The 19,759-nt window shown below is 39.7% G+C and overlaps 1 pseudogene; it reads left to right on the top strand.

The window, feature by feature from the left end:
- The first annotated feature begins 1,901 nt into the window (after nt 1–1,901).
- LOC113711358 (inositol transporter 4-like) lies at nt 1,902–17,062 on the top strand (annotated as a pseudogene).
- The last annotated feature ends 2,697 nt before the right edge of the window (nt 17,063–19,759 follow it).

Here is a 19,759-nt window from a genome sequence, read left to right as displayed (position 1 = left end):
CAGTCTGGGAGTTTCACACTGAGCACGGCTTTCGAGTTGGTGGTTGGCCGTGGGTCGCGCTCTTTTATCTCCTCCAGGGTGCGACATCCCCTCCTTCCGATGAAAATCTCGTTCTTCATGCTTCGACTACTGCGGAACCGGCTGCCCCTGGACTCTACGGTATGTACGCTAGGTATTTCTGGCCCCTCAAAGTGCTTTTGCTGTGTTGAGGCTATGGTTGAGTCCCTCGACCATGTTTTCTGTGAAGGCGACGTAGCCGCTGCAGCATGGAATTTTTTTGGATCACCTGCGGGGGTCTTGCATGTGGGGGCCTCTGTACGGGGGCACATGGCTCGTTGGTGGTTCTCCTCGTGCACAAATGCGTTCTTGCAGTTTGCCCACCAGATTATCCCCTCCCTGATTTGTTCGAACATTTGGAAGGCTAGAAACAAAGCGCGGTTTGATGACAAAGTTTACTCTCCTACTGCTATCTGTGGGTTTATTCTAGATGACGTGCGGTACCTTTTTAGTCTGAAGTTCCCGAGATATTCTTGGACCTCCCCGACATGGCTTGGTTTTTATGCTTCTCTCGCCTTTTTTCGCAAGCCAGAGTCGTTCAGGTTGGTGAAGTGGTTGAGGCCGAATCCGGGTGAGTTTAAACTCAACACGGATGGCTGCTCTAAAGGCAATCCCGGAAGGGCGGGAGGGGGTGGGGTACTGCGTAATAGTGAGGGGGGGATCCTGTTCGCCTTCTCCACATTCTTCGGACATTGCACTAGCATCCAAGCTGAGGCGAAGGCCCTTCTATTCGGGGTTAACTTATGCATCTCCCGTGGATATGCGAGGTGCAACTTGAAGTGGATTCCTTGGTGCTCGTTCAGGTCCTGCAGCGAGTAGCTCACTGCCCGTGGAGTATTGACACGGAAATCCGATCTTTTTGACAACTGTCGTCCCATGTCGTTAGCATCTCCCATTGCTTGCGAGAGAGTAATCAAGTGGCGGATAGCTTATCTAATATTGGTTGTGCTGATGGGGGTACCAGAACCTACCTCCGGCTCTCGGAACTCCCTTCTCAGGCTCGAGGGCACTTTAGGCTGGACAAGATTGGTCTCCCTTCTTTTCGAAAGTGCTGGGGCTCTTCGTAGGAGTCTTTGTTGGGTGTGAGCGAGCTCCCTTTCCCAGTCAAGTAGCTTAATATTTTCGTTGTACTCTTGGGAGGCAAGGTCTATGGTCCCTCTTGCGATGTCTTTCCTTTAAGGCAATAAAAGTGTGTTTTATAAAAAATATATATATATTGGCACCACCATTGTATTTATTCATAATAAGTTTCAGGAAGGTTTTTACTTGTTTAAAGTTATTTCATTATTAACTATGTACAAATAGCGTGAGCATATTTTTAAAAGTTTTTAATATCACCATGATTATAATATTTATATGTACTTATATATTTAAAATGAATGCATCATTTATTTATAGTATCAAGAATTTGCAAAGATCTTAAGCCCATTATTGACTATCTGGACAAAATTAACCAAATGAGTAAATGAATAAAAGTGGTATCCAAATCGCCTAAAATCAAATGTCCCGCGGTTACTTAACGCCAATCATGTATTAAGTATATAAGCATTTTACACTAAATTACTTGCCTTCATTTGATCCTTGATTAACGCAGATCCAGGGCATCCGATGCGCGAAGCTGAAAAAAACTAGTGAATAAAAGAATAGTACTTTTCTTACTTTTCTCTTATCTTGAACTCTTTAATTTTTCCTATTTTCTTAACATATTACCCACCACATAAATAACTCAAATCCTACGTCACATTAGTATTAGTTTTATAACAAAACCAAAGTTTTCTTGATCTCGGAAGCATCTATTGAAACTTTCTTCTTTCTTTACCCATTTGGAACTTGTTTGGTGAAGTTACTACCCAGTTGGAATCAAGATGGTGGAGGGGGGTGTTACTGGTGCGCGTAGAACAGAACTCATGGAATTCTGGCGGGCAATATGGAGAACGCCTTATATTATGCGCCTTGCCTTATCAGCTGGAATTGGAGGGCTTCAGTTTGGCTATGATAATAGTGTTATTTCTGGTGCCTTGCACTACAGCCGGGATGATTTTGAATCTGTTAAAAACAACACATGGCTGCGAGAAACTATTGTTAGCATGGCAGTAGCAGGAGCTGCGATTGGTGCTGCATTTGGTGGTTGGCTCAATGACAAGTGTGGTCGAAAGAAATCAATTCTTTTAGCTGATGTGCTGTTCGTTGCAGGTGCCATACTTATGGCCTCTGCTCCTGCTCCCTGGATGATCATTCTTGAAAGAATATTTGTGGGATTGGTAGTTGGAATAGCATCCATGACACAACCCCTCTATATTTCGGAAGCTTCTCCTGCTAGAGTTAGAGGTGCATTGGTTAGCACCAACGGCATGCTGATTACCGGAGGAGCTTTTCTGTCTTACGTGATCAACTATGCATTCACCAAGATACGCGGGGCATGGCGTTGGATGCTTGGAGTAGCAGGTTTACCGCCTCTGATCCAATTTCTTTTGATGCTTTGGCTTCCTGAGTCTCCTAGATGGCTTTATGGGGAGGTAAATGTCGCGCCCCACTTTTTGAGAAGTGTGAATGTAGTGTGTATGTGAACGTGTGTGAAGATGAAAATAAAAGGCCGTGGGACTTGAAAATGCGACGGTTTGGCCAAACAAAGTTCAAAAAGGGTTTTTGAATGAAAAATGGAGTCGCCACTTGGTATAGAGTTAAGGTGTACCAAATCACCCAAAAAGTGGTTTTTTGGAAAAAAGTAAACAAACCCTTTTTAAAGAACTTTTAGGTCTACGTAACCAAAGAAAGGGATCGGGGGTCACATTTGATAAGGGAGAAGGCAAAGGCAAAGCCTAAGACACTCCCTTACCCTAGCCAAAGCTAGTTGCGTGACTTAGCCCTTCTTTTCGTAATTTTTCTACCCAAAATATGCGTTGCATGTTGGATATGACTAATGGATATGAAAAAGAAATGCAATCCTAAATCTAAAATGTCTCTTACGAGGCTTTTTGGTCCCAACCACATGAGTTGTGGTGGCCAATAAGGAAAGTCCTCATAGAGGTCGCGAATGATGCAAATGAAGACTCAAATATGAGTGCAAGTGTGAAAATGTAATAGAACGTGCATGTGTGCGTATGTAAGACAAGTGCATGTGTGTAAATTGGGAAAATAAAGGTGTTTGTGTGCAAATGGATGAAAATATGATAGTAGATACATATAAGTGCAATTGGGTGCAATTTGTGAGGTAGAAAAACAAGTGACAAGAAGAAAAATGTGTGAACGTGACATTTGTATTGAGAAGGATATAAGTAGTGAGAAAATGTGGATAAGAGGGTGAGGGATTGACATGATGAGAATGAAAGTGTATGAACCTATAGGAATGCATCAAGTCGGGTACGGGAATGACTCCTAACTTCATGACTTTAATTTTCCCTTTGATTAGAAGGAAGAACTAGCGTGCTAAGGCTATTTTGTAGCCACACTCGCTCGTTTCCCTTATCGAAAGGGGACCCTCAACCAAATGTACCCTATAACTAGCATGAAGATGCAAAAACCTAAAATGAAGGGGAAAGGGTTGGAGGGGCATACCAAATGCTAGAAAACTAAGAAAAAATGCATGAAATGTAGTGAAACATGCAAGTATGTACTAACGAGAGGGGAATCCCTAAGGGTCTAGCGTTGGACTAGCTCATATCTATGCATTCCTACTAGCGTTGGACTAGTGGAAAACGGGACAATAAGCCACAACTAGCGTTGGACTAGTGCGGTGACGTGCCTTCATCCATCATATTCATCTACGACTATAGAAAGCAAGTAGACATGCAAATCATCTATAAACACGTAGCACATAACACTTAGCATGCTCGACTAAATGCAAGAGCCTAATAAAGCAAATTAACACGTAGCAACAAAGGCAAGCAATCAAGCTAATGAACCTATTACATTTGCTAACTAAAACAAAAGGGGAAGGGGAAAAATGGACAAAAATGCTCTCCAAGCCCTATCTATTACAAGCCAAGAGGTGTACACATACCCCATAAAAGAATAACTTAATAAAAGCAAAAGTAAATGACATAAATGAAAGGAATTAAGGGAAGGCAAGGAAAGCAAAGTAGGCATGCAATTCTCACTTAGCACGTTGGATCACATAGGGGAGAGACAAAAAAGATAAAAGAAGTTATACCTCCCTTGAGTTGATGCCCAAACGAAAGAAAAATGGCTTCAAAATAATAAAAAAGTCAAGGTACCACTTTAATTGAGAAAAATTAAAAGAAATGCGCAAATACAAAGCTCACTTGATCGTAAAGCCCCTAAAGTCATGACTTAAGTGCAATTGAAATAAAGCATGTTAGTTATTTGAAGCAAAGCAAGCAATGCAATCGTAAAAATTAAAGTTGCCAAGGACTAAATTGATGACATTAATCAATTGGTTGGGTCATAGTGGAACAAAGAGAGACTTGGGGGGCCAAAGTGTAATTTTCAGAAAATTATTCCATGCATGCATACGAGTGGCTTCCTTCATTTCTGGTTACTGGGTTTCTGCCAAGGCTTTCCTTCCATTTCAACATGCAAATATGTTCACCACATGCCAAGATTTTAACTATCAATCATCAACTAAACATGTAACTTCATTGTAGGATTGGAACAAGAAAATGGAGCTGATCATCAAGGCTAGAAAGAAAATTAAACAGCAAAAGAAAGAAAGAGATTGCCGCAACGGAAAGCTTCAGCAACTGAAGCTTTTTCTAGAATGAAAGATCAATACTGCGGCAACAAACTTACTTATTGCAGCTATTTGTTATACCATATATTGCTATTTGGAATGGTAATCAAGCATACACGTGGTACCACCATCACCCAGCAAACCAAAACCAAAGAAAAAGCTAAGTCCAAAAGTTTCAACAATCCAAACATGTTAAAAAAAAATGAAAGAATTCAACTTCACAACTGCAGTTTCCTCTGCAAGACAAAACACGGAATGCCTTGACTGATTTAGAGTGCAGCTGTTACTTCAATCATCTCACTAATTCGACTGCAACGAATTGCAGCCTAAAATTTCAACAAACCAAGAAGAAAAGAAACCAGCAGTTACTGCCGCAACAAACCAAAACTTTGAGCTCGTCGCGGCAGATTTTTGTGTACCTTCCTTCCCCTAAAACTCAAAACTTAAACACTATAAGGAGTTAAAGGGCAGCGTCTGTGGCTGTACAAATCAAAAGCCATATCCAGCAAGCAATAATCGCAATGCAGACAAGGAAAAAAAAATAGGCTAAAAAAAACTAAATTAAGCACGCAGCAGCAAAAGGAACCTGCGGCACGCGGATGAACTTGTAAGATGCTAAGTTCACTCGGAAGCTTTGTGTGAATTTAAGGTTCGTTATCCACATGCAAACATTTCACATCAGTCCCCAACCAGCAAACATGCATCTTATATCTATTACTACCAAAAAAAACAGCATAAAAGAAAGATATACAAACCCACAGGACAAAAGGGCAATCAATGAACGAGAGGTCAGAAATTCAACTTGCCGGAAAAGCGTGCTATTCTTCTGGTTTTGTTCTTATTCCTCATATGGACAGAAGCAATAAACTCAAATAATAATCTATGACACTAGCTTTCAGAAAAAAAAAACCCTAGACTTGCATCCCAAAACTCAGTCTGAAACACACCGCCAACCAAAGTTGGAAACTTTCGGTAATTTTCTCTCGGCCAAGACACCAATATGCAAGATGCTGACTCCTTACCCAAACTCCAGATTTAGCAAGACCAGAACCAGTAATAACGCAGAAATGCAAACGAATAACTAAAGAAAAGAGCTTTCAACTTTAAAAGAAGAATTTGATACCTGAATCGAGGAATGGAGAAAGGGCTCGGATGATTCGGTCAAACCTTCAAAAAAAATGTCAATGGAAGAGCGATGATGACGACGCAGATCCCTCTTCGTCCTCGCGGCTGAAAACCTTCTGGTTTAGCTTTCCTTCAGCAGTCAACCACCCTCTTAACAATCTTCCTTTTCTTTTCCGCCTCCAAGCTTCCCGGATTTCCTAGCCTTTTCTTCCTCACTTTTAGCATCTGTGTTTTTGGGTAATGGGTCACAATTTCCAGTTGGTTCATCTTCAGGACCAATCAAGTGACTTTATTTCTGATTTGAGGTGGCCAAGGAAAATGAGAGGTCAAGATTTGTCTGGTTCTTGTGCCCAAAATTGTAATGCATTCAACATCACATCTTAGTGAAAGCAAAGAGTTTGTCACCCTTATTTCTTAAGAAAACATAGTCCACATATGAGCTTTATAGGCTTGCAACAATATGGATAGAAACTATAGCTAAGCATGCGAAACTGGTTATACCCTTATGATCACAAATGATTGATGGATTTTCTTATGAGCATAATCCTCACTTTGGGTTGTCATGAAGGAATAAGTCAACGATGGACTTTATGAGCTTGTAATGTGGCTTGAAAACAAATTTTTAATGAGAGGTGTGAAATAACCTGAGATTGCATCATTTTGAAATTATTTCCAATTTTGAATGAAACCGAGGAAAATTTGCCCCAGTTTGATTGGATTTCTCTCTTCGCATTTTTCATTGCATTTTCTCACTTTTGCATTTCCTTTTGAAAACTAAATTTGCCTCAATGTCGGGGTTTTTTGCCTTTTTTTTTTTTTTTTGTCTTTTGATCATCTCATCTCAAAATAAATTTGCCCTAATGTGGGGGTTTTCTTTCTTCTTTTTCCTCTTGATCATCCTTTCTCAAAATACATTTGCCCCAGTGTGGGGTTTGCAATTCTCAGGGGCTGCCAAACGAAAATTATTGTTCTGATAGCTCAAAGGGGATGACGAGGGATGAAATGTTTTAATTGGAAAGGAAGATGGCCTGACTTTTGTTTCGCCCCTTGCATGATTTCCAAAAGAAATTTGCATAATCAAAAATAAAAACCTTTTACACATGTCTGAGTTGACAGGTTGAGAGAATGTTTGTCCATCCATCTAGAACAAATGTTCCGCTCGGCAACACCTTTTGAACGACCAATGAACCTTGCCATTTTGAAGCGAATTCATCTTTGGCTTCATCTTTCATTGGCAAAACTCGTTTTAACTCTTTGTCCCCTTCTCCAAAGGATTGGTGGCGGACATAGGCCATGCATTGTGGTAACATTGGCCATGACACATTGCATTCAGCTGCTTTTCATCAATCAGAATCAATCGTCGGTGACGCTGCTTTAACCAATCAGCTTCGAACTTGGCAGAGAAGGAATTTTCTTAATGAAGGGATTTTCTCAATGAAGGGGTTTTTCAATGCAGGCTTTCTCAATGAAAGGATTCTTAATGAAGAGATTTTCTTATGAAGGATTTTTCTCAATGAAGGGGTTTTTTAACGAAGGGATTTTCAATGTGCGGCTTCATCGAATTCCAGAATAGTGATATTCAAAGGGTCAAATAATTTTATCTTTGGCCATCTTAAAAGAATTAAACAATCAGGACAATAATCAAATAAATAAATGAAACAAATTGTGCTTTTCATGAAACTCCAAATTAAAGCGGAAATAAGTCAAAACTCAATTGCAAAAGATGCTTTCATTAAGCTATTCACATATGCAAGAAATAGTTTTCATGAACTTTAGTAAATAACAATCCCTAGATTTTACCGAAATTCCCTTCGAGAGGGAAGATACTCGGCCATCCAAATTGTGCAAAGTTCCTTCAGGATTTTCAAATTTCATCATTGGAGGTGGATGCCTCAAAGGTGTCCTTGTGTTTGGGAAAGGGGTTTGTACTTACACTTGGTCCTTGTTCACCCTTTCCCCTTAGCACTATTTCCCCAGCCTCGATCATGTCTTGGATCTTGTGCCTAAGTACTTTGCAATCGGCGGTTGAGTGGCCAGGTGATTCCGAATGATAAGCGCAAGTGTACTGTGGGTTGTATCCTCTAGGGACGCCATGAGGGTAAGTCAGAGGGGGAATTACGCCGATTTTACCAGCGGCTTTTAATTGTTCATACAACTGATCCAACGGCCTGCCTAGATTGGTGAATGTTCGGGTACGGCTTTGGCTGTAGGTTTGGGTGGGTTGAGGATAGTTATATGTGGGTCTATTTGGTGGAGGAAATTGTTGATTGTAGGGAGGTCGGGGTCGAACTTGTTGGAGGTTAGGTTGAGACACTTGAAAAGGGGCTCTAGGCGGATTAGTGTAATTTGGGTGAGATCGGGGGTGGCTGATATTGGCGTTGTAGACTGGGTGAGGATTTGGATAGTAAGGGTAAGGGTTTGAGTAGGTAGGGTATTGTCGAGGTCTGGGTCTTGGGAAAGGGTTTTGATCCCAGACGAAAGCGATTTCCCCCTCTTTCTTCTGGAGTTGTTGCTTCTTCCCACCATTACTTTGGCCTTGCAAAGCTTCCACTTGAGTTTTCAGAGCAGACACATTAACAATCTTTCCAGCCTTCACAAAATCATCATATTCTTCAAGCTTATTGACAATAGCAGCAAATGAGCATCCAGTCATGCGAAAGATTTCCTCAAAATACGGGGGATCGTGTGCTTTAATAAAGGTGCGAATGATTTCATCTTCAGTCATTGGCGGTTCAACCTTTGCAGCTATTTTTCTCCACCTCTTGGCATAAGTCTTGTGATCTTCAGAGGGTTTTCTCTTTGTCCCTTCCAGCGTAGTTCGTGTCGGAGCCAGCTCGCAGTTATACTCATACTGCCTTACAAAAGCATTGGACAAGTCAATCCAGGTTTTTACTTCTTCGGGCTTCAGATTGGAGTACCAATCGAGTGCATCCCCCTCCAGACTCTCTGGAAATAGCCTTAAAGGTAGATTTTCATCATCTGTTGCCTTACCCAATTTGTTGGCGAACAATCGGAGGTGTGTCTTGGGATTACCCGTCCCATCATACTTGTTGAATTTCGGGGTTTTGAACCCCTCAGGCAGCTGTACATTTGGAAACAGGCACAGATCATCGTAGTCTAACACCCCTTGTTTGCTTAAACCTTGGCTTTTCCTGATGAACTCATCGAAACGATCCAACCGCTTAAGTAACTTCATATCAATCGGGGCAGACGACTCTCCCATTTCTGGCTTGGTTTGAACAGTGTGCTCCGGCACAACAGGCTCTGCGGTAGTCTGATAAAAAGCTTGTGGATCAGGAGGCATGTTTGGACCACCTTGAGGCTGAAATCCTTGCCCATAGGGAGGATAGAACGGAGAATTTTGAGTGTAAGTATACTGCGGGTTGAAAACTCCCTCAAAAGTGGTTTGAATTGGATGAATGACAAATGGTTCGGATTCCGGATGTTTGACGGGCGGAGGCTCGGGCTGCACTCCGCTACTAATGAGCTCGTCGATCAACTTCTTTTGGGCGGCCATCTCAGACGCCATTTCCCCAAATTTGGTGAGTAATTCAGTCAACTGAACCCCGGGACTTGTGGCCTCCGGCTGGGTAGTTGCAGCAGTCTTATCAGACGATTCTGGCTGAGTACTGATGTCTACACGATTCCCTTGGGCTTTACTACGGGATCGCGTTACGATGGGGTTTCGACGAGAAGCTATGTTTAAATGTTACCTGAAAATACGAAATGGTGTGCTTTTAGATTTAGCCCTGGCTTAGCTTTTTTAACAAAAATAAAACAAAGGAAAAGAAAAAGACAAGAGTTAGTAGATGTTCCAAAAATTCGGATGCATGTCCTATCGGGGAGCCCTTTTTGTGCCAAGGGTAGGCCTAGAATGATGTAATCCTCTGAGGTAGGCACGATACCATACCTGATGGATCCGATCAACTTATTGGCATCTGATTAGAAAGTGATTTGGAAATTTTGGATCAATTGAACAATGGGAGCTCTCCAACAATATGAGGACAACTCCGAATGAATGATTGGTTTTGATTGGCACAAGAATTAATTTAACTTTGGCGAGTTTGAAGAAATTTGAAATTTCCTAACACAGATCAAAACCCTAATTTATCCAAATCAAATAAAAATGCAATGGGTGAACAACTAGGCGCCTCAATCTGAAATTTGACATTAAAACCCTAATTAGCTGACTGGGTTGGATGAAATTGATGATTATTATTCAAAAATTGACCGAATCACCTTAAAAAGGGTAAAATGGTCAAATGCATTGAATGAAATTTGATTATTTATTCAAAATTGAATGGATAACCCTAAAAATGAATTAAACTAATCAAATGAATTGAATGAAATCAATTGATCAAGCGGATCGAGTGAAATGATGATTTATTCAAAATCGACCGAATTGCCCTAAAAATAGGTAAACTGGTCAAATGGATCGGAAAATTGACTAAATCACCCTAAAAAGGGTAAACTGGTCAAACGAAATTGAACGAAGCTGATGATTTGAATTTATTCAAAATTGATTGAGTTGACCTAAGAATGGGTAAACTAATCAAATGAATTGAATGAAATTGGTGATCTTATTCAAAAATCGACTAGATTGCCCTAAAATGGATAGACTAGTCAAATGAATTCAAAATCGACTAGGTTGTCCTAAAAATGAACCAATTGATAAAATGGACTGGATGAAATTGATGAATAACATGATCCAATGGACTGAATGGAATTGACGGCTTATTGCGATGCATTAGTCTATGAGCCTTCTAAAATCAAATTTTGGTCTCAGTTTATTTGTCGTCTCAATAGCGAGGAATTGTTTGTGAATTTCTTCAAATTAATGTCCTTTTTGCAAGGGATTTTTACCAATTTGATAAAATGGCCAAAAAGTGTTTATTAAACGCTCATATTCCAAAGATCGCTCTATGAAAATGATCGGATCCTACCTTACCTTGTGCACTACCCCTTTGGATGGTACAAAACGTAAACGTGCAAATTACTTAAAATGAATAAATGAAATGTATCGGGGGAAAAGGTCTAAAAATGAAATGTACTTATTGCAAATTAAGTGTAATGACTGAAATTTTAACATGTGAGTTATCTAGTGGGTAAGTCACTAAAAGAGTGCCAAAGAGGCCTCTTATTGCTAAGGCACATGAATGCAAGCCAAGAAAACAAAAAAATGGTTAGTGCAATTGATATTACACATAACATATTAGGAGCAATTAAGAAAAGAAATACAATAAAAGCAAATAAAAGGGGTGGAACCCCTTCCCTCGTGCCTAATGTGCTTAAAAAGGGTGAGGTTGACTCTAACCTAGGAAAACTCTAACATGGATGCATGAGGCTGGGGTTCACTAATGCAACTAGACTCGATAAGGTTTAAAAAGGTCCCCAAGCCTTCAGATCTAAGGGAATGGGTCATCAATCCCAAGACCCTCGGTCGGTGGCTCGAGCGGTCCCCTAGGTATTGCTATGGGCGCAAAGCACACCATCCACATACCTAGAGAAACCATTCCTAGTCCTACAAGGCGGTGTGGGAAAGAGCCCACGAAAAAATAAAATAAAATGGGATAACAGTAAATAAACATGCACGTATGAAGTGTTCCCTATTTTGAGGGAAGGAGTTGAGAACCAACGCGATGCTCTAAAGGTGACACACACCCCTCCCCCCCCCAAATGCAATGCAAAGCGTGAGATAAAACAAGTATAACATACATCCAAACAACCAATCATACATACGTGAGTGAGGAATAGTTTGATATGCGCGCAAGGCAAAAAGTCCTAAAAAGAAAAATGCAACCCTAATATCCAAATGCTATGCATAAAAAGGGTAGAAAGAGGAAAAGAATAGCTAAATCAAATGCTTGGACCCACTTAGGAAGTCCCCAGTGGAGTCGCCAACTGTCGCGCCCCACTTTTTGATGTGTGTGAATGTAGTGTGTGGAATATGTATGTGAATGTGTGTGAAAATGAAAATAAAAGGCCGTGGGACTTGAAAATGCGACGATTTGGCCAAACAGAGTTCAAAAAAGGTTTTTTGCATGGAAAATGGAGTCGCCACTTGGTATAGAGTTAGGGTGTACCAAGTCACCCAAAAATGAATTTTTTGAAAAGCAAAGTAAACAAACCCCTTTTTAAGAACTTTTAGGTCTACGTAACCAAAGAAAGGGATCGGGGGTCACATTTGATAAGGGAGAAGGCAAAGGCAAAGCCTAAGACGCTCCCTTACCCTAGCCAAAGCTAGTTGCGTGACTTAGCCCTTCTTTTCCTAATTTTTCTACCCAAAATATGCGTTGCATGTTGGATATGACTAATGGATATGAAAAAGAAATGCAATCCTAAATCTAAAATGTCTCTTACGAGGCTTTTTGGTCCCAACCACATGAGTTGTGGTGGCCAATAAGGAAAGTCCTCATAGAGGTCGCGAATGATGCAAATGAAGACTCAAATATGAGTGCAAGTGTGAAAATGTAATAGAACGTGCATGTGTGCGAATGTAAGACAAGTGCATGTGTGTAAATTGGGAAAATAAAGGTGTTTGTGTGCAAATGGATGAAAATATGATAGTAGATACATATAAGTGCAATTGGGTGCAATTTGTGAGGTAGAAAAACAAGTGACAAGAAGAAAAATGTGTGAACGTGGCATTTGTATTGAGAAGGATATAAGTAGTGAGAAAATGTGGATAAGAGGGTGAGGGATTGACATGATGAGAATGAAAGTGTATGAACCTATAGGAATGCATCAAGTCGGGTACGGGAATGACTCCTAACTTCATGACTTTAATTTTCCCTTTGATTAGAAGGAAGAACTAGCGTGCTAAGGCTATTTTGTAGCCACACTCGCTCGTTTCCCTTATCGAAAAGGGACCCTCAAGCAAATGTACCCTATAACTAGCATGAAGATGCAAAAACCTAAAATGAAGGGGAAAGGGTTGGAGGGGCATACCAAATGCTAGAAAACTAAGAAAAAATGCATGAAATGTAGTGAAACATGCAAGTATGTACTAACGAGAGGGGAATCCCTAAGGGTCTAGCGTTGGACTAGCCCATATCTATGCATTCCTACAAGCGTTGGACTAGTGGAAAACGGGACAATAAGCCACAACTAGCGTTGGACTAGTGCGGTGACGTGCCTTCATCCATCATATTCATCTACGACTATAGAAAGCAAGTAGACATGCAAATCATCTATAAACACGTAGCACCTAACACTTAGCATGCTCGACTAAATGCAAGAGCCTAATAAAACAAATTAACACGTAGCAACAAAGGCAAGCAATCAAGCTAATGAACCTATTACATTTGCTAACTAAAACAAAAGGGGAAGGGGAAAAATGGACAAAAATGCTCTCCAAGCCCTATCTATTACAAGCCAAGAGGTGTACACATACCCCATAAAAGAATAACTTAATAAAAGCAAAAGTAAATGACATAAATGAAAGGAATTAAGGGAAGGCAAGGAAAGCAAAGTAGGCATGCAATTCTCACTTAGCACGTTGGATCACATAGGGGAGAGACAAAAAAGATAAAAGAAGTTATACCTCCCTTGAGTTGATGCCCAAACGAAAGAAAAATGGCTTCAAAACAATAAAAAAGTCAAGGTACCACTTTAATTGAGAAAAATTAAAAGAAATGCGCAAATACAAAGCTCACTTGATCGTAAAGCCCCTAAAGTCATGACTTAAGTGCAATTGAAACAAAGCATGGTAGTTATTTGAAGCAAAGCAAGCAATGCAATCGTAAAAATTAAAGTTGCCAAGGACTAAATTGATGACATTAATCAATTGGTTGGGTCATAGTGGAACAAAGAGAGACTTGGGGGGCCAAAGTGTAATTTTCAGAAAATTATTCCATGCATGCATACGAGTGGCTTCCTTCATTTCTGGTTACTGGGTTTCTGCCAAGGCTTTCCCTCCATTTCAACATGCAAATATGTTCACCACATGCCAAGATTTTAACTATCAATCATCAACTAAACATGTAACTTCATTGTAGGATTGGAACAAGAAAATGGAGCTGATCATCAAGGTTAGAAAGAAAATTAAACAGCAAAAGAAAGAAAGAGATTGCCGCAACGGAAAGCTTCAGCAACTGAAGCTTTTTCCAGAATGAAAGATCAATACTGTGGCAACAAACTTACTTATTGCAGGTATTTGTTATACCATATATTGCTATTTGGAATGGTAATCAAGCATACACGTGGTACCACCATCACCCAGCAAACCAAAACCAAAGAAAAAGCTAAGTCCAAAAGTTTCAACAATCCAAACATGTTAAAAAAAAATGAAAGAATTCAACTTCACAACTGCAGTCTCCTCTGCAAGACAAAACACGGAATGCCTTGACTGATTTAGAGTGCAGCTGTTACTTCAATCCTCTCACTAATTCGACTGCAACGAATTGCAGCCTAAAATTTCAACAAACCAAGAAGAAAAGAAACCAGCAGGTACTGCCGCAACAAACCAAAACTTTGAGCTCGTCGCGGCAGATTTTTGTGTACCATCCTTCCCCTAAAACTCAAAACTTAAACACTATAAGTCCATGTGTGAATTTAAGGTTCGTTATCCACATGCAAACATTTCACATCAGTCCCCAACCAGCAAACATGCATCTTATATCTATTACTACCAAAAAAAACAGCATAAAAGAAAGATATACAAACCCACAGGACTAAAGGGCAATCAATGAACGAGAGGTCAGAAATTCAACTTGCCGGAAAAGCGTGCTATTCTTCTGGTTTTGTTCTTATTCCTCACATGGACAGAAGCAATAAACTCAAATAATAATCTATGACACTAGCTTTCAGGAAAAAAAACCCTAGACTTGCATCCCAAAACTCAGTCTGAAACACACCGCCAACCAAAGTTGGAAACTTTCGGTAATTTTCTCTCGGCCAAGACACCAATATGCAAGATGCTGACTCCTTACCCAAACTCCAGATTTAGCAAGACCAGAACCAGTAATAACGCAGAAATGCAAACGAATAACTAAAGAAAAGAGCTTTCAACTTTAAAAGAAGAATTTGATACCTGAATCGAGGAATGGAGAAAGGGCTCGGATGATTCGGTCAAACCTTCAAAAAAAAGGTCAATGGAAGAGCGATGATGACGACGCAGATCCCTCTTCGTCCTCGCGGCTGAAAACCTTCTGGTTTAGCTTTCCTTCAGCAGTCAACCACCCTCTTAACAATCTTCCTTTTCTTTTCCGCCTCCAAGCTTCCCGGATTTCCTAGCCTTTTCTTCCTCACGCGTAGGTTTCTGACTTTCTCCTCCCTTGTTTCTGCCACTTCTTTTCTTTTCTAGCCGGCCTTCTCTCTGGTTTCTCTCAGTTGTTACCCCCAAAAGCCCTCTCAGCCGTTGTTTCTTTTCTCCTCTCTCTCTCAGACTTTAGCCCAGATTTCTCTCCCCTTTCTTTTCCCTTTGATGTTTTTCTATCTCCCCCGATCCTCTCCCTCTGTTGCGGCTGCCGTTCTTTCTTGTATTTATACCAGACAAACCCTCACCTCAAGGGTGAGGATGGAAGAGGAGATTTCTCTCCAACCCCAGGCCATCCGATGGGCATGCGCGATTGTCCTTGCAAGCTGCGGTGTAAATTTTTTTTTTTTTTTTTTTAAAGTTAACAAACTTGATAATAAAATTAAGTAAAAAAAAAACAACAATTTAATTAACATTGGACAAAAATAAACAAACTAAAAATAATAAACAGCAAAGTTGCAATTTTCATTTTTCCTTTCTTTTTTCTTTATTTTTCATTTTTTCATTTTTCCAAGAAAAATTGAATCAAAACAACTAAAACATAATTTTTGAATGCTTTTCCTTTTTCCCAAGAAATTCTATGCTAAAGCTTAAAAATAAAAAACTAAAAACTAAAAACTAAAAGTGAATAAACCTAGCACGACAAACAATAAAAAAAATAAATGAAATTACACTGAAAATTTGGTGTCTACAGTAAACATAGAGAATACATCTCTAGTAGTAATGCAAATTTTCTGCTGCAGTGTAGTGTTTAAATAATACCAATTCTCTGTCAATTTTCATCAAATTTGATGTTGGCAACCTTGCATTTTGTTGATTAGAATAAAACGGACGAAGGTAGGAAGGCTATGGAAAAGATTTATCCTGCTGATGAGGTTGATGAAGAAGTCAAGGCATTAAAAGCCTCTATCGAAGCTGAGAAAGCTCTGGAAGGGTCTATAGGTGAAAACTTTTTCACAAAGCTTAAAGGAGCCTGGAGTAATGTAATAGTCCGGAGGGGACTGTACGCTGGTATCACTGTTCAAGTAGCTCAACAGTTTGTTGGCATCAACACAGTTATGTACTATAGTCCTACCATAGTACAATTTGCAGGATTTGCTTCAAATTCGACAGCTTTGGCACTATCTCTGATTACCTCTGGTCTTAATGTTGTGGGTACCATTATCAGTGTGCTTTTTGTTGACAGATATGGCAGGAGGAGATTGATGATAATTTCCATGTTTGGGATCATAGCTTGTCTGGTGGTGTTGTCCATCGTGTTTTTTGAAGCTTCCTCTTATGCCTCATGAGTCAGTCACTCTGAATCCTTCAATTTTAGCGTCAATTCTACCTGTCCTGGATTCGTCCAAGCCTGAAATCCAGCATCTTGGAATTGTATGACATGCTTGAAGGTACCTTCTAGGTATGCCTTTTGTTCTAATGGAGCTAGCCAATACCAACCTGCGGCATGCTTAGTGTCGGATGATAATCTAAGGCGAAAATGCCACAGCGAACATCGTGTATGGTTCACCGAAGGTTGTCCGAGCAAATTCGGAATTTTCACCTTCCTACTTCTAGGATTGTACATCATTTCATATGCTCCTAGGATGCGGACTGCAGCTTGGATTGTCAACTCCAAAATATATCCATTTAGATTCAGAGGGATAGGTGGTGGAACTGCTGCAGCTTTTAAGTGGGTATCTAATCTAATTGTTAGTGAGACATTCTTGACCCTGAAAGAAGCACTTGGCTATGCCGGTACTTTCCTTTTGTTTGCTGGATTCTCCTTTCTAGGACTGGTGGCCATTTTCTTCCTTGTACCTGAAACCAAAGGTTTGCCACTGGAGGAGATTGAGAGCATGCTCCAAGAGGGTTACAAGCCAACCTTATTCTGCTGCAAAGAAAAAGCAGAGGAAAAGGATAGCGGCAGGAAAATATCCAACAAATGATGCTGCTGCTGCGTAAGTAACGTCTACCCACGAATTCATACAAGCGGGGTAATGTTTAACTTTTTTAAGTTTAATTTCCAGCGACTCTTGGGTTGGTTAAATTTTAAGTTTGATCTCCAACTACTACTCCTAGGTTGGTTTGTTTGCTCCTAGGTTCACTACAAGAAATTTGATCTTCAGTGACAACTACCTTTCGCCACAAAAAAGCAAAAAGTCGTCACTGATGACCTTTATTGACAACATTTCAATTGTCGCAGGGTCATCACTGAATCTCTGTCGGTAAAAGTATACAGTGACAATCTTAATGTCGTCAGTGAATAGAAACTTTTTTATGACAAGATGTGTCGTCAGTAAAAGCTATAAATTTAGTGACGACATGTTTTCTTGTCAATGATGCATGAAGCAATGGTAGTGGGAGTTTATACTAATTAGTGACAACTTTGTTGTCAATAAATCCCTTATCAACTGTGGCAACAATCCCTTATCAATGGACAGTTTTGATTGAGTGACAACAACAATTGTCAATAAAGACAGCCTGCCTGGAGAAAGACCACTCATTTACAATGCCCTGCAATGTGTAATTTGATGATTTTCCTACTACAATAATATCTAAAAAATGAAAACATCGGCAATGTTTAATAAATAACAAACGTAGGCCCGTTACAATAGGAAATGCCAGAATAACATATTAAATATTCAAATGTCATAAATAAGTGCAACATCACACTACAAATAGTTTGATAAGTTTCAGTAGAGAAAATTTTGGCATATAAGTCAAGGCTGCACTAAAAAACAATTCCAAGTCCCAAAACATTTTCTGTGCTACCAAAACATTTTCTAAACTTAAGATAGCACTATAACCACAGTTTTTGAGTCGACATGTAAGCCGTACTGCTAATCTTCTTCCAAACCTCCAAAATGAGCAATATATCTGCAATAAAGTAGTAAAGTTATTAGTAGATGATAGAAAAATTGAAAACAAAGAAAATTAGTTAAGGAGTCACAAAAAAATAAAGTGAATAATTTGTTTTAAGTCTCATCTAGATAGTGACTATATAAATAGTAGAAAAAGGGACATTATATGGGCAGTTTGGAAACAAAGTCTACTGAGGATGGAAGTTTAATAACATTCAATAAGAGCCAAGGATTATACGGGCAGAATTATTCCACTTCCTTATTTTAATATTTAGCTGCCAAAGGACAGCAACATTGCAATTCAGGTGACAAAAGCAAAACAGTCTCCAAATTTTCTAAATAAACAACAAAAGTAACAAGCATTCACTGAAATCCTAAGGCTTGATGTCACAAGTTAATATTGTCACCTACCAAGAACTAATTTTCAATAACTTATGTTACTTTTAAACCATAGCAGCCATTATATCTATAATAAATATATGTCCAAGTTACAATTTAGAGTCTCACATTGGCTGAAGAATTATAAGAATGTCCCTTTTACAAACATAACTCAATTTAGACAAGTTTATATAGTTGAAAATTGCTTACCAATCAATACGTTTAGATGTGCCTTCATCGTCTTGCTTGTTAGCTTGCAACTGTGCTTTCAAACAGTTAAGGAGATCTTGCATTTCACTTTGTTGGTTCTACATTTCACTTTGCTGGTTCACAAGCTTCTCCATAAGTTGCTGTTGAGATTGGACTGTTATTTCCAACTCAGCTTCTCCATAAGTTGCTGTCGGTACTTTGTAATTGACATCTTGCTCATCAGATACATGTAAAATTGGCTTGCTTTGTATTTGCCATCTGCACAAAAATGTGCCGGTCCATTTGATTGGCTATACAGATATTTGGAAGTTGTCATACGAACAATTTTGCAGGTTTCTTGATCTAATCGTTTTCAGGGATAGGTAAGTAATGAAAAAGAATATCTTTTGGCAAAAAAAAAGTAATGAAAAATAATAGCATTTTTCGGGGTAAGGCCATGGGGTTTAATGCCATTTTCTCTTGCATATTCTTGTTCTGTGTGCCATCCATGAATTTGGATATTTTTTTTTGGGTCAACCTCAATTTAAAATTCTGTTCACCTCATGTTTTGAATCCAAAGATTACAGAAGTACAGGTTCTTATTTTTCTTTTAAAAAAGGTAATGCAGTCAAAGGAAACATTATTAATGAGCTTTGTAAAGCTTTACAGAACTGTAATATCTGTTAGTACAGCTCAATCTATGGTCGACATCAACTTGGTAGGTCTGTTCTTATAACTGTAGTTTTAGAAATCTATATGTCGGTTGAAGAGGTGATTTTTGGTGGGAAGTTGAACCGACCTAAATCAGTCCCTTCTCAGGTGAAGTGAGGTGTGTCTGCTTATCCAAAGTGGATGGCGGGGCTTCTCTCCTGGGATTACTCCGACGATCAAGTTAGTATGAGAACGAGAAAAAAGCAATAGTATATGTGAATGAACAGTATGCTTACTTGTTGGGAGTACATGAGGGGTATTTATAGAGCAGGAGTGGATGACAGGACGGAGGGCTCATGCTAATGGGACCCATGTCCTGCCATTACGGCTCTGTTCCCTGCCAGGAGGTCTGACTCTGACACTGTAGCCGCCTGGACAGGGTGACGGGGAACCTTGCGTAGTAGCCATTAAGAGCATCAGTGCTTTTTTGAAGAGGTGATTTTTGGTGGGGAGTTGAACCGACCTAAATCAGTCCCTTCTCAGGTGAAGTGAGGTGTGTCTGCTTATCCG

This window comes from Coffea arabica, chromosome 10e, assembly GCF_036785885.1.
Source record: "Coffea arabica cultivar ET-39 chromosome 10e, Coffea Arabica ET-39 HiFi, whole genome shotgun sequence".
NCBI classification, from domain to species: domain Eukaryota; kingdom Viridiplantae; phylum Streptophyta; class Magnoliopsida; order Gentianales; family Rubiaceae; genus Coffea; species Coffea arabica.
This window is presented reverse-complemented; position numbering and strand designations above follow the sequence as displayed.